The following is a 15,428-nucleotide window of genomic DNA, read 5'->3' as shown; positions in this document are numbered from 1 at the left end:
GTTGATCTGGAATAGTTAACGTGTACCAGTGCATAACCTAGACCAATTTGTCGGTAACAACAAATATGTCAACCCGATTAGACCAATAACCAAAACACCAAAACAAAATATCCAAACCATGTCTTCGACATAATAAAGTGATCTCCAGATGATAACAAGTCATCATCAGTGTCGGTGAACCATATAACTTGTCAGTGAACATATATCGGTGACTGTGCATAAGTCACTAAACTTTCCAGTGAACATAATGTGCAGGTAACATAACCATAGCTCTCTAGAAAGAGAAGTGTTGACATGAATGAAAAAAATAATGCAACACATCCATAATACCAACACAAATTATGGGATATGGAAAATCCAAATGGAAACTCATCTTAGGTGTCTTGGCAAGGATATTTGAGAGATCACTGAGAAAGGTTACACACCTTATGATCTGGCATCTGGAAATCCCGCTCCTGCAGAATTGGACAAGAATATTGAGAATGATTTTAGAGCTAGAGAAGCCTTCCTATGTGCACTTACTGATTAACAGATCATGGGATTGACTAATAAATCATCTGCAAAGGTTATGTGGGATTAATTGCAAACTCTGAATGAAGGTGACCCTACTATAAAAATTGCTAAAATTGAAGGCTACCAGGTGAGATATGAAAACTTGAAGATGGATGATAATGAAATAATTGATACATTTATGGAGAGAGTAAATGAGATTGTCATGAGAATTCAATGTTGTGGAGGATCTCTGAGTGAAGATGAAATAGTTTCCAAATTCTTGAGAGCCCTTCCACCGGCTTACAAGATGAAGGCAACTGTAATTAATGAATTGAGAAAAATGGCAAACACCTCAGTTAAAAGAGACATTCTGATTGGGAAGTTATCTGCTTTTGAGCTTGAAGAATATGGACCTTCTAGAGCTGAAAATTTTGAACCCGCTTTTCATGCATCATCATAATAATCTACCAGCAAGAATGATTGGAAATCCCTATATGCAAAGGAATTGGAAGAATGAGGAAAGTGGATGAAGAATTTTAGCAACTTGAAGGCATATTTGCTAGAAGAGTACCTAAAGGACTGACAGGAAGTAAGTATGAAGGAAAAAAACCTTTTAAATGTTTTGCATATCTTTAGATTGGTATTTTTGCATCTAGATGTCCTGAAAGGAATGCAAGATTTGAGGAAAGAGTGAATAAATCATTCAAGCCTAATCAAAACAGATATAGATTTGAGAGAAATAAACAATGCTACATAGTAGATGAGGAAGGAGTAACTGATGACTCTGAGGATGAACCGGCAAAAGACTCTGCTAGTGGATCCAGAAATGGAAAGGAATGGGTGTTCTATGCCCTAAAGGAAGATGAACTAGAACCGGCTATCAAGAATGAAGAAAAGGCCCTGGCAGCAAAAGTTGAAGATAAGGATGAATGGGTAATTAATAGTGGATGGTCACATCATATGACTGGAGATAAAAGAAAATTTATGTCCCTGCATGAATACGATGGTGGTCAAGTAAGATTTGGAGATGACAAAGCATGTATGATCAGAGGTAGAGGTACTATTTCTCTGGATGGTAAGGATAATACTGACAATGTCTATTATATAGAAGGTTTAAAGCATAATATTTTGAGTGTTGGTCAATTCGTGGACAAGGGATTCCAACTTCAATTCAAGGATAAAAAAACCAAAATCATTAACAAGACTAGTTTGGAGATTGCTACCAGTACTCAGACTGGAGGCAATATTAATGAAAGTTGGCTATGGCATAAGAGGTTGTGTCATGTTAATTTTGATCATATTGTCAAGATAAGTTCAACAAAGGAAGTTAGAGATATACCTAAGATTATGAAGCCTCATAATCCGGTATGTAAGGAATGTCAATTGGGAAAACAAGTTAGAACTACTTTTAAGAGCATACAAGATAAATCTAATGATGTTCTTGATTTGATTATACTGACTTATGTGGTCCAACAAGGACTAGAAGCTTTCAAGGTGATAGTTGATTCATGTTGATAATTGATGATTATTCTAGAATGATGTGGGTGACTTTTCTTACGGAGAAGTCTGAAGCTTTTTAGAAATTTAAGATCTTTAAAGAAAAAGTAGAAACTGAGATTGGACTGAAAATCAAATGTCTAAGATCAGATGAAGGCGGTGAGTTCACTTCTCATGAATTTAACAATTATTGTGAGACAAATGGAATTAGGAGATAGTTATCTGCTCCTAGGACTCCTCAGTAGAATGGAGTGGTGGAAAGAAATAACAAAACCATTTTGGATGCAGCAAGAACCATGATGATGGAAACCCAATTGCCTCATATCTACTGGAGAGAAGCAATGAGTACAACAGTCTGCACATTCAATAGAGTTCACATCAAAGGTGAAACCGGTAAGACCCCTTATGAATAATGGTTTGGACATACACCTTCTATTAAATATTTCAGAATTTTTGGAAGTAAATGTTATATCAAAATGGATGATTCAATTGGGAAGTTTGACCCTAGATATGATGAAGGAATATTTCTTGGTTATTCTAATCAAAGCAAAGCATATAGATGTTATAAAAAAAGATTGCAGAAAATTGTGGAAAGTGTAAATGTGAAAGTGGATGAGCAATACAAAAATTAATCTATATCATATGACATGGAACCAGTAGTGGAAATGCTCATAACTGAACTGACAATGCCTCAACTAGTACAAGACACTGAAAATATGATACCAAAAGAGTTAGAAAGTTCAACTGTGACTGGTGATCATATCAATGAACGTGAAGTTCAGAAGACTCCAAGGTATGTACGATTAAACCACTCTAAAGATCAAATCATTGGAGATAGGAGCAAGGGAGTTATGACTAGAAGAAGAATGGAAAATTAAGAGGTATGTTTTATTTCTCAAGTTGAATCGGCATTTGTTATTGAATCTTGTAAAGATAAACATTGGTTAAAGGCTATGGAAGATGAATTAGATCAGATAGAGAAGAATGAAACTTGGACTTTAGTTCCCCGGCCTAAGAATAAGAATGTTATTGGAACTAAATGGGTTTTTATAAATAAACTAAATGAGGATGGTCAAGTTATAAAAAACAAGGCTATACTAGTTTGTAAAGGATACTCTCAAAAGGAAGGAATTGATTATGGTGAGACTTTTGCACCTGTAGCTAGAATTGAAGCTGTTAGACTATTTTTTGCCTATGCAGGATATAAGAACTACAAGGTTTATTAAATGGATGTTAAATATGCATTTTTGAATGGTGAAATTGAAGAAGAGGTATACATTGAGCATCCTGGTGGTTTTTCACTGACAGATGATAAGGATATGGTTTGTAGGTTAAAGAAAGCATTATATGGATTGAAACAAGCTCCCAGAGCTTGGTATGCAAGGTTGGATAAATATCTTTTAAAGATTGGTTTTACTAAAGGTAGCGCTGATAGTAATTTATATTACAAAATTACAAATGATGATATTCTGATTATTGAAGTATTTGTTAATGATATCATTTTTGGGGGAGAAGATAAATCGTGCATGGAATTTGCTAACAATATGAAGAATGAATTTGAAATGTCCATGATTGGTGAAATGAAATTTTTCCTAGGTTTGTAGATTACTCAAATTGACAAAGGCATCTTTATCTGTCAAAAAAAGTATCTAAGGGAATTGTTGAAGAAGTTTAGTACGGATAAATCCAAACTGGTAAGTACCCCCATGGTGACAAGTGAGAAATTATCTATCAAACATACATCTGCACCAATAAATCCGACTAGGTATAAGTATATGATTGGTGGCTTATTATATCTAACTCAGACTAGACCAGATATTATGAATGTTGTGAGTATTGTTTCAAGATATCAAAGTAATCCTTAATAAAATCATGAATGTGCAGTAAAGAGGATATTCCGGTATCTACAAGGGACAACTGAATATGGCCTATGGTATTCTAGAGATGATAACTTCACTTTATGTACACATATAGATTTAGATTGGGCAGGAGACACTGATGACAAGAAGAGAACTTTTGGCAGAGCTTTATTTCTTGGAAAGAAACTAGTTTCATGGATCAGCAAAATATAATCATGCATTTCTTTATCTACTGTCGAAGCTAGATATGTTGCAATAGAAACTAATTGTACACAAGTCCTGTGGATGAAACAAATGTTGAAGGATATCAAGGTAAAATATAGTGAACCGGTAGTTATCTACTGTGATAACTCTGCAAATATTGACATGTCTAAGAGTCTAGTATTTCACTCCAAGACTAAGCACATATCAATAATGTATAACTTTCTGAAGGACAAGGTAGAAGAAAAGGAAGTCAAATTGGTTTATGTGAACACTAAAGAGCGGATTGTAGATATATTCACTAAAACTCTGTCTAAGGAATCATTTGAGTATTTGAGAGATAGGTTAGGGATTTCTACCCCTCTAACAGAGACTTGATTGATGCAGTTTGGGATTAGTCTGACATGAATTATTAGACATACTATTCATTCTGGCACTAATGAAGTGGTGCTACTACTTAGGGGGAGTAGTCAGCTTTGATAATTCACAGAATCTTGATATCTATGTCATATCTCTAGCATTGATGTCAAAGGGGGAGAGATATTGATGTGAAAAAGAAAACTTAAGAGCTATACAGAGATATTATTCAAAGAGGGAGTTTGTTGGTTGTATTCCATTGGGGGAGACTTGTTTGGCATTTCTTAATACTTAGATGTTTTTCACATCTAGTGTTGCCATCAATGCCAAAGGGGGAGATTGTTGGCAATATGGAAGGATTGATTATGTGTTGCATTGATGTTTTGTCATTGATGTCAACACTAGCTGTTATGATAGGTTTTGGTTACCGGCATAAGATCTAGTGTTACCGATAGTAGAGACTATTTGTTGGACACTTCTGACATATTTGGATCAATGGAATTTGTTTTTTAATATGTGGTACATGATTTTTGGTTAGATGGTATTGACTTGGTAATCAGATGCTACCATACACTCTAGTAAACCCTTATCGACATAGGTTTAAAGTTTTACCGATAGAGATTTTATTGAGAATCCTTGACAGGATGCTAAAGATGTTCTCTGATCATGATTCAACCAAGTGGAGACATCACTTTGGCATGGTGGACCCAGAATAGGTTCAGTGCCTATCTAGGTTATGGACCAGTATCATGTTAACATGTTCTCTACACATTACAGGGATGATTTATGGATTGGTTAATGTTGTTTTGGTCTAAAGATGACATGACATATCATTGTAATATGGATATATGTAATGAGCTTATTGTAATATCTTTAGGTGGCCAACCTAATTGGTTTAGGGCTTAGGGTTGATATAAATTAATGTAATATCTCATTGTATATTGGGCATCATGGTCATGAAAGGTAATATCATATGCGAAGGATTTTTGGTCAATCATTGAGGATCAAATTGGGTTTAAGGAAGAGGTCAAAGGCCTCCGGTGTTGAACTTAACAGGGACTGTAATCAGGCATGGTATATGCTATTTCTGGTAGTTCATTCTACTGGATTATTATGCAAATATCTTGAGGTGGTTTTAACCTCTCTGTAGTCAGTGAGACTCTTTTGTAATGAGAAGTACACTCCAGGTAGTGTGCTTTCCTGCAAATGTAGGCCCCTCATTGTATCACATACTTTCTGCAGAAGTATCATCTGCCTGTGGGTGGGCTTCCCACCGTTATTTTTCCCTTTACTAGGTTTTCCACATACAAATCATTGTGTTGGTATGGTTTCATTGTGCTGATTATCTATTTTATTATTGAGTTGCATTGTGTACCAGTATCTATTTCTACTAGTATCTATTTCTTCTATTCTAGTATTTAATGCTTATGTGCTCCAATTTAAGTTTGTATAGTGGATTAATTGTTATAATATTTTAAGAACTGATTCACCCCCCCTCTTAGTTGTTCACCAGTTATCCTAATAGAAAGCATCACCACCAATGATAGCCACATATTATGGAAAGAGTTCATTTGAAAATCTAAACATTTGGCTAAGCCTTTTAATTGTTAAGTTCCCATAAAAGGGACATAGTTTCTTACTACTCTTCAAAGTGAAATTAGCTTCCATTTCTTCGCCCTGTACTACTCCACTACCACACTGAAATTTTCTTAGGAACAACCCTACTAAACCCCCTATCAAAGGCTCGACTTCCTTCACTAACAATCTTCGATGAATGATAGACACTCTCTTAATAGCATGATCTATCCTCTCGGCAACTGAAATAAATGCAACTCCATGTTTTAAATGCCCATCATCTTTAACCATCTCAACTTTTCTCTCTATACTTATCCAAAGTGCTAACATAATTATAATGTAGATCCCTTACTCCTCTTCAAACAAAGCCTACCAAAAATCTTCAAATTTTAACTCTCCATTCAAATTAAAGGACAACACCCATTTAGAAAGAATATTGGCTTCCATATTCCCGATTCACATGACTTACCTGGTATTCATAAAAAAATCTAAGTTCATTAATTATGCTATTAATCTGACTTTGTAAGTTTCACGCCTCTACACTACCCTTCATAATAGCTTGAATGATAATCAAGGAATCCCCCTCTAGATGTAGTTTCCTAACACCAAACATCTTACCAATTCTCACTGCTAACAATGTCACTGACACTTTTGCTATATTATTTGTGTCTTCATCCATCTTTTGAGAACCTAAAGCTATCCCCTAACCATTACAATCCAGGATTACCCTTAGAGGCACCATAAAAATTAAATTTCTACCACCCCACCATAGGTCTCTTCGACACCTTACTAGACATACACACATTGCTAGTTTAAACCCAACTATGCCCCTTAACGTGATGTAAGTGTTTTTTATTAATATAAATAAATATAATTTAATAAATTATCTTGTTAATTTGAAATAAAGAGTTAACTAAATTATTAATAATAATAATAATTAAATGATGTTAAGTTTTAAAATAGTAAATTTTAATATAAAGTTTTAAAGATGATTTTAATTCCTCATGGAGTCTAGCTTTATAGGTGATTGTTTTTGGAAGTTTCTAATCTCTTTTGATTTATTGATTTATTCAGAGCTTCTTTCTCCTATGGGGTTTTGGGTCTAAGGAGGAGTTTTGGATTTTGCGGAATTTTCAATTTGATTGCTTGTGGAATTGTATGGATTGAAGTTGTGACTGTTGGAACTTCAAAGTATCTTCTACAAGTGATTCTTCCAGGATTCGCGAGCAGAGGTAAGGCTTAAATTCCTTGTTATTTGTCAATTCCTTTGGGAGTTTCGAAAAAAAATCAGATATGTTTTTAAAGGATGATTGTCTAAATCTACCTGAAAGATTGATGTATTGACTATATTTAATCTCTGGAAGTTTTTGGTTTACTTGTTTTTTATGAATATTGCTCCCATGAATTCAAATTTGGGGAGGAGTACTTACCGGTTTTGAGTTTTCCATACCAAATTTCTTCAGTAGTTCCTTCAAGTACTTTGTTTGACATATGAATATACCTTTATCATTATGTGAAATCTACAATACTAAAAAGAATTTTATCTCCCCAATCATAGACATTTCAAATTCTTCCTACATCTTATTAGCAAAGTCTTTACACAATCCATCTTCTCCTCCAAAAATGATATCATCAACAAAGAATTCAATAACCAAGATGTCTTCATTAGTCACTTTGAAATATAAGTTGTTGTCAGCATTACCTTTAGTGTAACCAAGCTTCAAAAGATATGTGTCCAATCTAGCATACCAAGCTCTAGGAGCTTTCTTCAATCCATATAAAGCTTTCCTTAATCTGCAAACCATATCTTTATCATTTGTCAATGAAAATCCATCAGGTTGTTCAATGTAAACTTCCTCTTTAACATCACCATTCAGAAATGCACATTTTACATCCATTTGATATACTTTATAGTTGTTGTATGCTGCAAATGAAAGAAATAATCCAACTGCCTCAATTCTAGCTACCAGTGCAAAGGTTTCATTGTAATCAATTCCCTCTTTCTGTGAATATCCTTTACACACTAATCTTGCTTTATTTCTAATTACCTTACCATCTTCATTAAGTTTATTTTTGAATACCCATTTAGTTCCAATTACATTTTTGTCTTTAGGCCAAGGAACCAATGTCCATGTATTGATCTTTTCAATTTGTTCTAATTCATCTTCCATAGCTTTAATCCAATTTTTATCTTCACATGCCCCAATAACAGATGTTGGTTCAATTTGAGAAATTAAACATACCTCTTCATTTTCCAGTCTTCTTATTGTCATAACTCCTTGATACTTATTCCCAATTATCTGACATTCAAAGTGATTCAGCCTTACATACTTGGGTGTGTTCACTTGCTATTGTTCTTCAATCATTGTGGAATTCTCTGATGATACCGGTGTGACTAGATCTACATTTTGTACCGGTGCACTTTGTATAGGTTCATTTATGATCATCTCAACCGCCCATTCAAAATCCATAGACCTTGAATTTCCTCTAAAAAGCTCATTTATCTTCACATTTGCACTTTCAATGATTTTCTACAATCTTTTATTAAAACATCTATACGCTTTCCTCTTAGATAAATAACCAAGAAATATTCCTTCATCACTTCTAGAATCAAATTTTCCAATATACTCATCTCTCCTAATGTAGCATTTGCTTCCAAATATTCTGAAGTATTTAGGAGTAGGAGTATTGCCAAACCATAGTTCATAAGGTATCTTACTGGTTTCTCCTTTGATGTGAACTCTATTAAAAGTGTAAACTGTTGTATTCACTGCTTCTCTCCAGTACACATGAGGTGGATTTGCTTCTAATATCATGCTTCTAGCTGCATCCAAAATAGTTTTTTTCTTCCTTTACACAACTCCATTTTGTTGAGGTGTCCAAGGTGCTGATAGTTGTCTTTTAATTCCATTAATTTCACAAAATGTATTAAACTCCATAGATGTAAATTCAACTCCTTGATCTGATCTTAAACATTTGATTTTCTTACTAGTTTCATTCTCTACCATTGCCTTGAATAATTTGAATTTCCCAAAATCTTCTGATTTCTCTCTGAGAAAAGTAACCCAACACATTCTAGAATAATCATAAATGATTAGAATAAAGTATCTATCTCCCTATATACTTCTTGTTCTTTCCAGACCACAAAAGTCAGTATGAATTAAATCAAGAACATTATTGGATTTCTCAAAAATACTCTTAAAAGTTGTTCTAACTTGCTTTCCCATTGGACATTCCTTACATACTGGATTATGAGGTTTTACAATCTTAGGTAAATCCCTTACTGCCTTAGATGAACTAATCTTTATAATGCAATCAAAATTAACATGACAGAATCTTTTATGCTATAACCAACTTTCATCAATATGTGCAATCAAACATGTCTTTTCATTGTTATTCAAGTGAAAGATATTACCTCTAGTCTGATTACCGGTTGCAATCTCCAAACTAGTTCTATTCATGATTTTGCTTTTACCATTCTTGAATTGTAACTAAAATCCCTTTTCAACTAATTGACCAACACTCAAAAGATTATGCTTCAAACCTTCAGCATAATAAACGTTGTTAGTACTGTGCTTACCATCAAAAGATATAGTGCCTTTTCCTCTGATCAAACAAGCTTTTTTATCTCCAAATCTTACTAAACCTCCATTGTATTCCTGAAAAGATAAGAATTTAGTTTTATCACTAGTCATATGATGTGAACATCTGGAATCTATAATCCATTCATCCTTTTCTTCAATTTTAGCTGCCAGGGCCTGCTCTATCGGTGGAATAGTAGGTGTCGGTTGATCTTCTTTTATTGCAACAAAAGCCCATCCATTGTTTGTCTGTTCTTCATCAGAATCATCAGTAACTCCTTCATCAACATAGTAACATGATTTGTCTATTCTTCTTAAATCTATATCTATGATATTCAGGGTTAGGCTTATATGTCCTTTTAGCTTCAAGTTCTTCCATTTCTTCATTTTCTTTCCTGATACTTTCGAGTTCTCTTGCATAAAGTGCTTTCCAATTAGATTTATCAAATGATGATGATGATGATGCAGATGATGATGCTTTGAAGGCTAAATATGTCTTAATTGTACCAATAGGACCAAATTCCTCAAGCTCAAATGTTGAATATTTTCTAACCAAGGTATCTCTAGATACTGATGTATTAGGCATTGTTCTCAACTCATTAATAATAGTTACTTTCATTTTGTATGCCGGTGGAAATGCTCTTAAAAATTTAGAAACAATTTCATCTTCACTTAAGGAACCTCCACAACATTTTATTCCCAAAACAATTTCATTACCCCTTTCCATAAAAGCAAAAATTATTTCATCTTCTCCCATTTTCATATTTTCATACCTGACTCAGAAGCATTCCAGTTTTGCAATTTTGACAGTGGTATCTCCTTCATTCAATGTCTTCAATTTATCCCAAATATCTTACCAGTAGATCGGTCTGATAATCCCATGATTTTCTGATTTGACAAGGCACTCAAGAGTGCTTCTCTTTCTTTACAATCATTCTCTTGATCCTTACCCAATGTTGGTGGATTAGGTTGATTCAGTGTAGGACCAACATAGCCATTCTTTGTAACATCCCATATGTCTTTTCCAATGCAATTCAGATGGGTATCCATTCTAATCTTCCACATACCATAGTTAGTTCCATCAAGTTTTGGACTGTCCTTCCTGAAAAAGTTAGTTGCCATAGAATCTTCTCAAGTTTTTAAACTTATACAAAAAGAGGACTTAGCTCTGATACCAATTGTTAGGACCAGGAGGTAACTGAGAGGGGGGGAGGTGAATCAGTTGTCTATTAATTTCAACCCAATTATAACTTAATCAAACTTGATATTTAATATCAATAAACCAAACTTAATCCCGATAGATAGATTAGTAGTTAATATTAATACTGGTGAAACTCAATGCATATAACAAAAAGAGAAACAACATCCACAACACATAACATAAAGATTTGTACATGGAAACCCTATAAGGGGAAAAACCATGGTGGGAAATATTACCCACAATCAGATGATACTACTGCAGATAGTATGTGTATACAAATGGGGTCTGCACATGCAGAAAGGCCAACCACCTAAAGCTCACTGCTCAATCACAAAATAGGAGTCACACTGACTACAATTGGATGATTAAATCCAATGATAATGTGTTGCTCAAAGTAGCATCTCTAATGCTAGATTCAGTACCAGTTAAGCTCTGATAATCACCTTCAAACCTTCCTTGAACCTTCAAATGATGTCTGCGTGAGTAGCTCTGCTTACCATACCATATTCTACCATTTTTCTAATCTCACAAATGAGATCTTACATATATACCAAGCCCTAAGACCAAATGTGTAGGTCGACTTACTAAGAATATTACAAGTAAATCAATTAAAAATAAGTCAAGATGTGATGCATCATGTTAGCTCAATACAATTACAACAATAACCAATTAATTAATCATCTCCATAACATGTCGTGTTGATCTGCTATAGATAATGCATATCGGTCCATAACCTAGACCAATTTGTTGGTAACAACAAATATGTCAACCCAATTAGACCAATAACCAAAATACCAAAAACAAGTCCAAATCATGTCTTTGACATAACCAAGTGATCTCCAGATAATAACAAGTCATCCTCAGTGCCAGTGAACAATATAACCTATTGGTTAGTGATATATCAGTGACTATGCATAAGTCACTAAACTTGCCGATGAACATAATGTGTCGGTTCAACATAACCAAAGATCTCTAGAAGGATAATGTTGGCATATGATGAACCAGAATGTTGATATGATGATAATGTATGTTGTCATTGATGTCAATAAGTGCAAGTGAACCGGTATGCAGATTGGAAGAAGTTGGTGAACTGGTATGAAGAGATGCAGTTAACCAGTGTCTGGGTTTCACTAAGTGTGACTACCGGTTGGTAGTCTTAGCTCTAGGGTTTCCGGTTTGGAAATTTCTCTTGTGCAATGCAACCGATGACATCCTGTGATGAGGTATCTAAGGGATGAAGATGAAATCATGATGCCACATCAGCTTTGTGCACGTGAAGGATTTCTTTGAGGATCTTGCATGTGAGAGATCGATTGCATTAAATGTCTACCTTGGGAATAAGCATTCCTCTTAGCGGTATGAGAAGAAAGCCTGATGAGTTACTAATTTCTATGTGTGATGAAGAATGGATGATGCAGATTATCCGGTGATCTATTTGAAATTGTATTTCTCTATGCAAAGTATTTGTATGGTCAAGATTGGACCACTTGTATTGTAAACCTAAAATTATTAAGATTTAGGGTTTATGCTACCAACCTAATTGTTGTCTATAAGGTTGATGATGTTTGTTATTGTAAGTTGTTGGAAAATGTTGTGTGTGTGTATCTAAGTGATGAGATACTTGCCAGACTAGAGAAAGAAAACTGTAGAGTGTGATTACAGAGTAGAGGAACTAAAAAGGATCTGCCTTAGCATATAGTGCTGTTATTAGATCAAAGCTTTACCTGTTGTCTTCTAACTATTTCAACAGAAGGAAAATCCCTTTGTCGGGTAGCATTAATAGGCTTACTGTAAATCCTTTAACCAGGTGACTCAAGTTCATTGAGCTCTTTAAAATCCTCTAGCAAGGTAACCTTTAACATGGTTTCAACCTTTAACAAGGTATATAGCCATCCCTTAATCGGGTGATGTTTAACAGGGTCAGTTCGTAGAAGAATCTTATTGTAAAGTCTTTAACTGAACTAGGCTCCTAACAGAGAAAGCTTCAAAAGAGTTCAAAACAAGCTTGTGGGTATTCATCCCCACCGTGCTTTTTCCCATTTCGGTTTCCACGTGAAAAATCTGTGTGTCTTGAGTTGTGCATTTTTATTTTTTTTGTTGAAGTGATTATGCATGCAGAGCTAATGGTTATGGTATTGTTGACACACCACTTGCACATATTTTTGGGTGAAGTAGTTATCAAGTATTGAATTTAACTGAAGGGTTAAGTTTTACTGGTTTATGTTGTCTGAGGTTTTACTATGTTTAATTGGTGTTTCCATGGTTAAGTTAAGTAATGAAGATAACCACTTAACATTGTTTTAACTTGATAAGTTGAAGAAGTTTTTTTGTATGTATTGATTCACCCCCCCCACCTTTCAGTACCAGTTAGGGTATCTGTTGTTCATCATTATTCATCAATTGGTACCAAAGAAACTCCAAGTCCTTGGTGATATAAGTTTAACCGCTTGAGGTAAAAGATCCTTCCTTAATGATAAAGAGGGAAGGTACTAAGTTCAATAGAGATAACTTCAAAATATGGAAGGACATAATGAATATCTATATCAAGAGTTTGGGTGCTCAACACCGGAGTTATGTTGCGAATGTATATGTAATTCCCACTGGTACTTTAATTGATGATCAGAAAAGAGAGATTCAAGAAAATGGACAAGTCATGGAAGCCCTTATTAGCAATTTGTTTGATATTGAGTTCATTGACGTACAAGATAAGGATGCTCCTAAAGATGTATGGGACACATTGGAGACTATTTATGATGGTGATGAGCATGTAAAGCAAGCTAAGGAAGAAAGCCTTAGAGGAAAATTTGAGGAGATGAGGATGGTTGAAGGTGAGACCATTCAACAATATGGTATAAGAATCAAGACTATTGTTGGAGATATCAAGAGCGCTGGTGGAACCATTGATGATGCCACCGTTGTCAGTAAAGTCTTGAGATCATTGTTACCAGTATATGTAATCAAAGTTGCTGCTATTCATGAACTAAGGTCTACTGACAAAACCAAGGTATCCTTAGACTCTATCATTGCAAAGTTAACTACATATGAGTTGAATAGCTATGATGGTAGTGTTTAGAAGACTGAGTCAGCTTTTAGAGAATTTGTTGCACCGACCAGAAAAGGAAAATAAGCAAGTACCAGTTATGAATCTATGCAAAGCAAAGGTATGGATGATGAAGAGATTTTGATGGAATTTAAAGCTCTTCTTGCCAAAAGACTTCCAAAAGGAGCTAGAAAATACAGAAGTAAGCTTCCTTTAAAATATTTTTCCTACAATAAGATAGGACATATAGCTGTTAACTGTCCTAACAATGACAAAAAGGATAAATCGGAGAGGTTTAGAAAATATAAAGGAGGAAATAGAAGAAATTGTCTTATTGCATTAGATGAAGGTGTTACTGACAAAGAATGTGAGGATGAAGAGAATGAGGACATAGTGTTTGTAGCTATGAAGGAAGAAGTGTCTGACAAGAAAGCACTTGTCTCTCACATTGGTAACTCTAATGAATGGATAATTGATAGTGTTTGTTCTCACCACATGATTGATGATCAAAAAATGTTTCTATCTCTAGAAGAATATGATGGAGGTGTTGTCAGATTCGGCAATGATGCACCATGCTTGGTAAAAGGAAAAGAATCCATTTCACTAAATGGAAAGAGCATTGTGGATGATATCTACTGGGTAGAAGGTCTTAATAATAACCTATTAAGTGTTGCTTAGCTAAATGATAAAGGACTCATTTTGGAGTTCAAAGATGGAGTCTACAGTATAATTGGAAAAAGTTGTGAACTTATTGCCACCGGTAAGCAGACCAGAGGTAACTTGTTTTAGTTGAATGCCAAGATAAGTTGGTGTTTGATAGAGAAGTTTGATGATAGTTGGATATGGCATAGGAGACTTTGTCATATGAACTTTGATAATGTTGTGAAGGCTAGTAAGATCGAGGCAGTAAGAGGATTACCCTTGGTGAACAAACTAGAGAATTATTTGTGCAGAGAATGTCAACTTGGGAAGATGTCTTCCTCAACTTTCAAAGGTAAGTCTTTTTCAGCAGAAAACTTTCTTGATCTTGTGCATACTGATTTTTGTGGTCCTATGAAAACTAGAAGTATTCAGGGAGATAGGTATTTCATGATTCTTACTAATGACTGCTTAAGAATGATGTGGGTTACATTCTTGAAAGACAAGTCTGAGGCGTTTGGAAAGTTCAAAGCCTTTAGAGCATTAGTAGAGAAGGAAAGTGGTCAAAAGATAAAATGCCTAAGAATTGATCAAGGAGGTGAATTCACTTTTGATGAATTCAACAAGTACCATGAAGATAGTGGTATTAAGAGGCAAATGTCTACCCAAAGGACACCACAATAGAATGGCATAGCAAAAAGGAATAACAGGACTGTAGTTGAAGCTTCCAGAAAAAGGCTAATCCAAGGAAAGGTTGTGCACACTTTTTGGAGAGAAGCGGTGAGCACTGCAGTCTATACTATGAACCAGGTACTCATCAAGAAAGGTAGAGTTAAAACTCCTTATGAGTATTAGACTGGAAAAACTCCTATTGTGAGTTTTTTTTAAGTATTTGGTAGAAATATGAGTATCAAGAGAGGTGAGCATATGAGCAAGTTTGATGCAAAATGTGATGAAGGAATATTTATAGGATATTCCACTAAGAG

The sequence above is a fragment of the Cryptomeria japonica genome, chromosome 2 (genome assembly GCF_030272615.1).
Source record: "Cryptomeria japonica chromosome 2, Sugi_1.0, whole genome shotgun sequence".
Classification (NCBI taxonomy): Eukaryota; Viridiplantae; Streptophyta; class Pinopsida; order Cupressales; family Cupressaceae; genus Cryptomeria; species Cryptomeria japonica.
Note: the sequence above shows the minus strand (reverse complement) of the source record.